General features: G+C 42.8%; 1 long non-coding RNA gene across 1 annotated transcript; it reads left to right on the forward strand.

The window, feature by feature from the left end:
* Window positions 1-428: 428 nt before the first annotated feature.
* Window positions 429-5,748, forward strand: LOC134498061 (uncharacterized). The gene is made up of 3 exons (XR_010067982.1): window positions 429-681; window positions 1,504-1,711; window positions 3,993-5,748. It is a non-coding gene; the product is annotated as an uncharacterized LOC134498061 (long non-coding RNA).
* Window positions 5,749-8,921: the final 3,173 nt, after the last annotated feature.

Below are 8,921 nucleotides of genomic sequence, written 5' to 3' on the forward strand. Positions count from 1 at the left end.
CACGTGCCGCAGTTGAGAACCGGAAGGGCTTGCGGAGCGCGATCGACGTATGCCTGCGCCTCTTCCGGTTCCGCTTTCCCTTCGGCGGAGTTGCTACGTGTCTTAAGCAGCGGTTGGTGGCGGCGTCTGGGGCGTAAGGAGTCTCTCCAGGAGTGGTGAGTGGAGCTAATTACGGGTAATTCTGATTTTGTTCTGGGTTTCCTTCGGATTGTTGGCGAAAAAGAGGAATAAGGAGGCCCCCAGTTCTCAGCGCCAAGAGTCGGTCGCAGCACCGCGCTTTCGGCTTCTCCCCGTTCGTTGCAGAACGTTCGGAGCGTTTCAGCTCTCCGGGCCTCAGACCTGAGGCTTTTTCAAGGCCAGGTGAAAACGTGGAATGGTCTCTCCTAAACTAACGCGAGGGGACGATTTTTCCACGACATCCTGTTAGCTCTTCCCTTGCATCTCAGCTGCATCTCCTTTTTGCAGCTTCGTGCGTTTCAGTGCATTACTGTTGACCTTAATTTAATACGAGCATGTGTATCTATAAAGCCCCAAAAAACATAATGCCCTTTTGTACCAAAAGGGGTCTGAGAAAAAAAAAAACGGAAGGAAGACAAAGAGGTTGCAAAGGAAAGCCCCTCTGCATATGCCCAGAACCTCTTGCTTTCTTTGTCTCCTGAATCTTAGTGACTATAAAAACAGGTCAGTTGGCCTATTATCTAGTCTGGCAACAGAGTGGAACTATATCCTACCCATTTATGGAGAGGCAAGAAACTTTGAGATGAAACCTGGTAGCATTTTATACATTATATGTACTTTGGACTCCTCTTGTATTTATTTATTTATAGATTAAAAAACTTATGTATAAACTCTGATGCACACCCCAAGGGCAATATTTAGCCCCAAGGGGCATTTTTATTACCAAACCGATGAGTGGACAAAACTAATTGTAGTTGAGTAGAGGAGGTCTTAACCTTCATGGAGAGATAGAAGCAAACACAGATTTACCATCTATGAACATGCTACACAAGGGTGACTAGAAAGGGGACTTGTATTTCTCTGTCAAATGCTGTACCATTCATGCCTGTCCTGAATCCTATTGTGCTTTTCTCAGGATTTCTTCAGCTTCTAGCCATTCTTGTAACTCTTTCAGCAGATGACTAGTGTAGATTGGCCAGGAGTTACCTGGGTCAGAAGACACACTTTCTTTTAAATCAGGACCACAGTCTTTGGCAATGTGCTCAGTAAGCTTTTTTCTTATATTGATCAATCAGTATTACAGTATCGTTAATCAGATGGAATAAGGTCACCTCTGGAATATTCCCAGATTTAATTTGTATAATTAACAGCTTCTGAAAGAGTAACCATGGGCAACAGGTCTAGGTTGTCTATACCGGCCCAACAGTAATACTGGAGATATTACTCCTTAAAACGGGATCCTTGTTTCTGTTGAAGGTGCTTTCCAACTGCTATAGAATTATTGTTAAGAAGAACCTGAAAGTTAATTTGTTTTTGTTTTTTCAGTTCATCATGGATCAAGTAATGCAGTGGAAACCAGCCACCAGTTTGTGAAAGATTCCATCAGATTTGGCAAAAGATGCACAGAACCAGATAGAATGTGCAAGCAGTTAATTTTTTAAATAGGGGCTAGAAGTGGACTTATCTCTTTGGTAATGTAAGCAGAGTGATTTTGGACAAGAGCCCAGAAATATGCATACCAGCTTTATCAATGGTGAACACATTTTATTTTCTGAGAGCCTGCTTTTTGCTTATTTTAGAAAAGACAGTTCTCTCACAATGCTGAGCCTAGGAAACACAGGGAAAACAACAACTTCTGATCTGGTATCTGATTTTTATTTATTTATTTATTAAAGAAATTTATAAGGCTGCCCAACTCACATGTGGTGACTCCAGGCGGCTTACAGAATTGTTGCTCTTCCCTCCTGTTGCTTTTTTGGGGGGAAAAAGAGTAAGAAAGAAGAAGATCCTGAGGTTTAGAGCTTTCACCTGATTCTGAGCTCTCTCTCTCCAGTTGCTTTCTTTTCTGCTGAATGCTGCTCTTCATGCACCTTTTTTTGAGCTCTTGCTAATTCTTCCAAAGCAGCCTCAGCCCTCTTTCTTGGTTCTTGACATTTATTTTGAGCATTTAAAGGCACGCCCCTTCACACAAATCGGAAGTGGCATCTGCAGGAACTGGCTTCATGCAAGAGGGAGCAAGAAGATGGCAAGGTGAGCTGGGGTGGCAGTGGGCAGGGCAACAGGGGCTTGAAGATTGTTCCTTGAGAGCTTTATTTTGAGCAATCTCTAATTCTTTGAGGTCCTTCTGTATGTTCTGTCTTTCTTCCATGGCTGCTTCAGCCATAATTCTTTTCTTCAGTTTTTTTCCCCCATACTTTGTTCTGATCTTCTATGGCAACTATCTTAGCTATCCTCTGTTCCTCCATTGTCTGTTTATGAGCTCTAGCTGTTTGAGCTTTTTCCTGCTTTGTAGTTTTCCTCTGAAGAGCCTCTGATTCTTCTGAAGTGCTCTGAGTACTCTGAATTTCTTCCATTACGCTTTTCTCAGCCCCTTTTCTGCTTCTCCTGTTCCTTTATCTGAGCCACAGAAGTGCCTCCCAGAGCTACTTCCAGCAACTCCTTTTCTTCGTCAGATATTTTTCTCCAAGGCCTCTTTATGAGCAATTTCTAAGTCTTCCAGAGCTTTCTGAGCACTTTTGTTTTCCTTCAGCATCAACTTCTGGCCACTTTCTAATTCTTCTAGGGACTTCTCAATTCTTTCTATTTCTTCTGTTGCCCCCTTCTGATTCTTTTCCTGCTGCTCTTGTGCCTTTCTCTGAGCTGCTGAGAGTTATTTCTGAACTACCTCTGCCACCTTCCTTTCTTTTGGAGTTTCTTCCTCTGCTCTCTTGCTTCAGCAGCCATATTTGAGATTCTTCTCAAGCTTCTAGAGCTTTTTCAGCTTTTGCTTTTTCCTCCGGGGCCATCTTTTTAGCAGTCTCTAGTTCTTCTCTAGCCTTCTGAGGTCTCTTTCTTTCATCGCTTTCTCTTCTGATCTTCCTGGTTCCTCTTGAAACTTTTTTTTGCATCTTTAAAAGTTGTTCCATGGCGGCTTCAGCCATCTTTTTCTCTTCTAGGTAACTTTCTGTTGCTTGCTGCTATTCTTCCACAGCAGCCATCTGAATCTTTCTCTGTTCCTCTACAGCCCGTTTGTGAGCTCTTTCTACAACTTCCACAGTTTTCCAAGCTTTTTCCTGATCCTCCAAAGCCTTTTTGCATCCAAGATGGCAATTAAAAGTTCTGATTCAGATTCATAAATACATGGGAACCACTTTAAGGCGCTAGCCACCCCTAGGATTGACTACCCCGCTTCCTGCCCAAAGCGAGATGGCAGAGCCAGGTCTTTAACCTTTTCCGGAAGGCCAGGAGGGAGGGGGCTTACCTCACCTCTGTGGAAAGAGTGTTCCAGGGGGTGGGGGCAGCGGCAGAGAAGGCCCGCTTCCTGGACCCCACCGATCAACATTCTCTTACTGATGGGGTCCATAACATGCCCTCTCTGCCTGACCAGATGGGTTGATGTAATGGGGATGAGGCGGTCCCTCAGGTAACCTTGCCCATGCCATGTAGGGCTTTAAAGGTGATAACCAACACCTTGAATTGGACCCGGAAGCAATCTGGCACCTAATGTAGCTCCCCCAGCAAAGGTGTTATGTGTGCCATCCTTGGGCACCCAAGACTGCTCGGATGGCCGCATTCTCAACCAGCTGTAGTTTCCGGATACTCTTCAAGGATAGCCCCATGTAGAGAACATTGCAGTAGTCTATACGGGAGATGACTAGGGCATGAGTGACTGACTGGAGGGCCTCTCAATCCAGGAAAGGGCGTAATTAGCGCCCAACACGAAATTGAGCAAAGGCCCTCCTGGCCACAACTGCCACCTGCTCTTCTAGTCTTTTGCATTATTTCTACCAGTTTTTAAGTCTCTCCTATTTTTTATTCCATGGCTTTCATCTGAGCACTTGCCTGTTCTTCTTGGACTTTTTTCTGTCCCTCCAGACTGTGATGGCGAACCTTTTGAGCTCAGTGTGTCAAAAATTTGAAAAATGCCTAACTTGACTCTGCTGGCGTGTCACCCCCCCACTCCAAACAAAAAGAAAAACGATTGTTTACATACGCATTTATTTAAAAAACGTTATTGCCCCTTTGCGCAAAGCTGGTTCCTGGAGAAGCTGCTTGCAAATTCGATAACTGAGCAGTGGATAACTGACTTTGCACAAAGCCAGCAAAAGCATGCCCCTTCACTCAAAGGTGCCCCTTTGTGCCAGGGCACACCTCTTTGCGCCCCTTCATACAAATTGCAAGTGGCCTCTGGAGGAACTGGCTTTGCGCAAGAGGGAGCAAGAAGATGGCAAGGTGAGCTGGGGCGGTAGGGCAGGAGGAGCTGGGAGATTGTGGCTGGGACACCAGCGGCTTCCCAGGGAGTGGCAAGCAGCCCTGGAGCTGTGTGCTTCTGGGGCTGATTGCTGCCACTTAAGGCAGGGTGTAGGGCAGCCAATTGGACAGAGATGTGGGGAGATAGGTGGGTGGGGGGAGTTGCAGTGCCTTTTGTTCATTAAGTTTCTTTGGTAACTCAAACAGGGAGAATAGTTGTCAGGTGTTGGTGAATGCTGGTGTGTCACCCAAAACGTGTGTCACCTTTGACACGCATGTCATAGGTTCGCCATCACTGCTCCAGATCCTTATTATGAGCTGTTTCCAGAGCATCCAGGGCCTCCTGAACCCTTTCCTCCTTCAAGTGCTTGGTGCTGAACTCTCTCCTGTTCCTCCAGGGCTCGTACTAGAAATTTATTTATTTATTTATCACATTTCTGCACTGCCAATCTTGACAAACGACTCCATGTGCTTGAATAATATTTACATTGGGTAAGTATATATATAATTGTAACTCTTGCAAGGATATATTATTCTTTGGTTTTTAAATTTTTTTTTACTTTTTAAAAGTGATAAAAGTACTGAAAAAGAAAATAAAGAAAAATAAGAACATCCCAAGTTTTAGAGTGTAATGAAGTTTATTGTTGTAACCACAGATCATAACATAAGAATGCAATAAAATACAATAAAAATAATATTAAAACAATAAAGTGATGAAATTATAAGATAAAATAATAAAAGAAGCATTGAATATATTAAAAAGGTTACAACAAAATAGAGCCAGAGCTACAACTAAGAGCTTAAATATTTCTTTCTCAGTTTAAGTGAGAGCAGAGCAAAAGTAGCAACTTCCTTCCTAACAGTTGGAAACAACATCTGCAAGAAGATAAATCAGTTTTTCAGGGTCAGAGCCCTAGAGTTCATCTGCCATTAATTTGGCCCAGATCTCATAAATGGGGCAATGGAGGACATAATGGATAACATCCTCCACTTGACCAACACCACAAGGACAGAAGCATTGTTTGACAGGGAGCTTACAAATCTCCCTTCGGGATATGCAGAGGGCATGGTCTGCAGGCTAAGGGATGTTAAAGCCCTTCTCAGTGATGCACTGATTATGTTAACCAGGTACTGGGAGAGGCTTCTATGTTTTTTATAATGATGGTACCAGGATGAAAATTTGGATGACTGTACGGTGATTGTGTCTTTATTAGCATCCCTTTCAAAAAGCCAATCTCCAATATTTTCTCTATTCCAAGTTCTGAGTTCTCCCAAAGATGGTAGGGAATACATTTGTAAAATGGGTGACAAAAGTTTAGTCCACTGGTTTCCAGGTGTGTAATGGAGAAAACAGTTTGGCAAGGTGGGATTCTTGAAGGCTTTCTAGTTTCTTATAGTGGCCCAACAATGCAAGGTGTATTCTAACAGCAATGGAAGGTAGCTCTACCTCCATCCTTAAATAGGCAGCAGGGGTACCCTGGGGGAGGCCCAAGATCTCCCTTATGAAGTTGTTTTGGACTACTTCCAGTTGGGCAATGACCCACCCCCAAATTTCAGCCCCATACAGCATCTGGGCTACCACCTTGCCTTGGAATATTTTAAGTACAGGGGCTACCAATTGCCCTCCTTTAGAATAGAAAAATGTCAGAATGGCACCTACTGTACATTTGAGCAGTTGCCAAGACATTAGATAAGTGTACTTACCACAAAAGGGACTTATGAAAGGTGATGGCCAGGTATTTAAAGGAGGGACATTGCTCTATTAGTTGGGCATGAATTGTCCATCTATGTTTAATATTACTTTTGACAAAAACTAGTACTTTGGTTTTATTGTAATTTATCCTCAGTTTTACAAAATACAGTAGGCTAAAGCTGAATGATAGTTATATAAATATATTAGAAATATATTTATTTATCACATTTCTACACCACCCATCTCGACAAATGACTCCATGCACTTGAACAATATTTACATTGGATAAGAATATATATAATTGTAACTCTTGTAAGGATATATTATTCTTTGGGTTTTTTGTTGTATTTTTTTTTCTTTTTTACTTCTTTGTAAAAATGATAAAAATACTGAAAAAAAAAAAGTAAGAAATCCAGGGCCTCCTGAGCCCTTTCCTGCTCTTCAAGAGCTTGCTGCTGCACCCTCTCCTGTTCCTCCAGGGCTTTCTTTGTGGCTTCTGCAAGCTCCTCTAAAGCCTCTTGTTGAGACTTGGCCAGTTCCTTCAGAGCTGCCTTCTGTATTTTCTCTTGTTCTTCCAGGATTATTTTAAAAGCCTGTTCTTGCTCGCAGAGTGCCTTTTGCTGTGATTTTTCCTGCTCATCTAATAATCTCTGCAAAGTGTTTTCTTCTTCATCAATTTCTTCTTGATAACTTCTAAGCTTTTCATCCAATTCTTGCTGAAGAGCTCTCAGTTGTTCCTCCAACTCATTTGGATGGACTGCTGCTTGGTGCTTCATTTCCTTCTCCTTAAAGTTCACTTGTTCTTTCAGTGAAGTCTCTTGGAACTTTTCTTCTTCACCTTCCTCCTCCTCAAAATATTTACCTGGCTTCCTTATTCTTCCCTGAAAAAATGACTCTTATGTCGTCTTGGGCCATACCCTTCTGTTCTGTCAGAACTATTGGTCCTACTCTCTGCTGAGCCTGCTTACAGATTTCTTCTACAGGTTTTGCAATAATGGGATTTATTGGTTTATTGTTTTTGTTTGATTTGCTGCCTAATGGTGATCTGGGAGATGGGAAAAACATACTGTGAATGCTTATGTCTGTACATAGAAAAACAGAGAGAAACATAGAAAAAAATCACTTTTCTCTACACACACACACACATATAAAAGAACCTATTTATTTATTAAATCAGTAGAGAAGCTACCTTAACCGGTGAAGCCACTTTAGGTGACATGCAGTACATTGATTTTCCTTTGTTGTTTTAAAGTGTTCACCAATCATTAAGAGGGCAACATCACATATGTCATGGAAATCACCCTCACCGCCCCAAATTAAAATATCCAATCTCAGTTGCACAATTAAAATAGTTATTTTCATCCTAATAAAATAAAGCAATGAATGCCAGTAATACATGATTTGATAAGAAAGATTTCCCTCATATTAAGTTCCTTTATTTTTAATCAAGTTGTAGAGGCTTTTCTTGTGCCCATTCCAAGAAAACCAAAAACCACTTAACTGATGGGCTGCTGTGATCAGGATTGCTGAAGCCCTGAAGTGTTTCGTTGCAGATGTTTGTTTAATTTGAAGTCCAAGAGTTCCTTCAGGTTCTCCCTGTAGTGAACATATGTCCTATGCCTGACTGCCTAACTTGTATTTTTTACCTTTCCCTTTTTCTCCCTTTGCAGAATTTCCCCCCTTGCAGAGTGGAGAGATTGCCTAAACAAGCTATCTCTTCCCGAACAGCTTTTCTTTGCAGCAGCACTTCCCTAAAAGGTGCTAGCCACCAGTTAACTAATTAGCACCCTCCTCTGCTTGCCCTTGCACCTCTCTGAAATTGACAAAGACCCTAATCAGTTTCACCCTGAAGGCTTTCTTGTGTTACTTGAAGTGGCTCAGGGCTTGCAGCAGCCAGCATGCTAAGCAGACAGCCCGAGGTATTCCTTTCAGTGTGTATTCCCCCCATTGTATACTTGCTTGCTTTCTTGTAATCTTCCTCTTCAATGAATGTAAATACAAACATTAATTTCCCCTTGCTAATTATCCCAGAACCGAGGTGAGGATCACAAAGGGTGGGGGAGTGGGGAAAAAGGGCTATAAAAGCTACCCCTTTTCCCCAGCTTCCTTGTGAATGAATATGAACCTTCCCCACCATTAGGGCTCACATGGCTGTTTAGGGTCATGTTCTCCTGATGCTTTAGGGGCAGTTTCTTAATAAACCTTTTTTGAGATGTATCATTGTCCTGGGGTATCTCTTGGTGTTCTTTTTTGGTATCGGTCCTGCAAATTCTAAATTAAATGTCGACATGAAAACAATTGGCACTGTGAGCAGGATACCAACAGAGCGATGAACCCGGGGGGAAAAGGAGGAAAAGTATGTTCAGGGACAGGTACGTCTACAGGAGTGTGGGCACCTGTAGCTCAGATCATTGACTGATGTGGGTCCCTGTGACAATGGCTGGAGTTGGAGGCTTCCCTAGCTGGACTGGAGGAGCTACTAACCAAGTGAATCTGGACAGCCTCTCATGGAGCGAGGGGGGGTGGTTCTCATTAGTAGGATGGCCTCTACTGACTGTTGTAAGGAAACTGAGCTTAAGAGTTGTCTGAAGGAGAGTGGGAGGTAGACCCTCTGTGCAGAAAAGGCCCAGGAGAAAGCAGCTAAGGACAACTGCTTGAGAAGCATTAAGGGATCTCAAAGTTAATGCCAGCATCATTCTGCCCTTCTATTTGTAAAGAACTGTATTGTAAGGACAGCTGGAGTGCATGGAGTAAGGACAGCTGCCATGCTTACAACTGTGCTTGATTTTTGTGATTGTGCGTGCTGTGTTTGTAAAAGAGT

Source organism: Candoia aspera, chromosome 4 (assembly GCF_035149785.1).
Source record: "Candoia aspera isolate rCanAsp1 chromosome 4, rCanAsp1.hap2, whole genome shotgun sequence".
Classification (NCBI taxonomy): Eukaryota; Metazoa; Chordata; class Lepidosauria; order Squamata; family Boidae; genus Candoia; species Candoia aspera.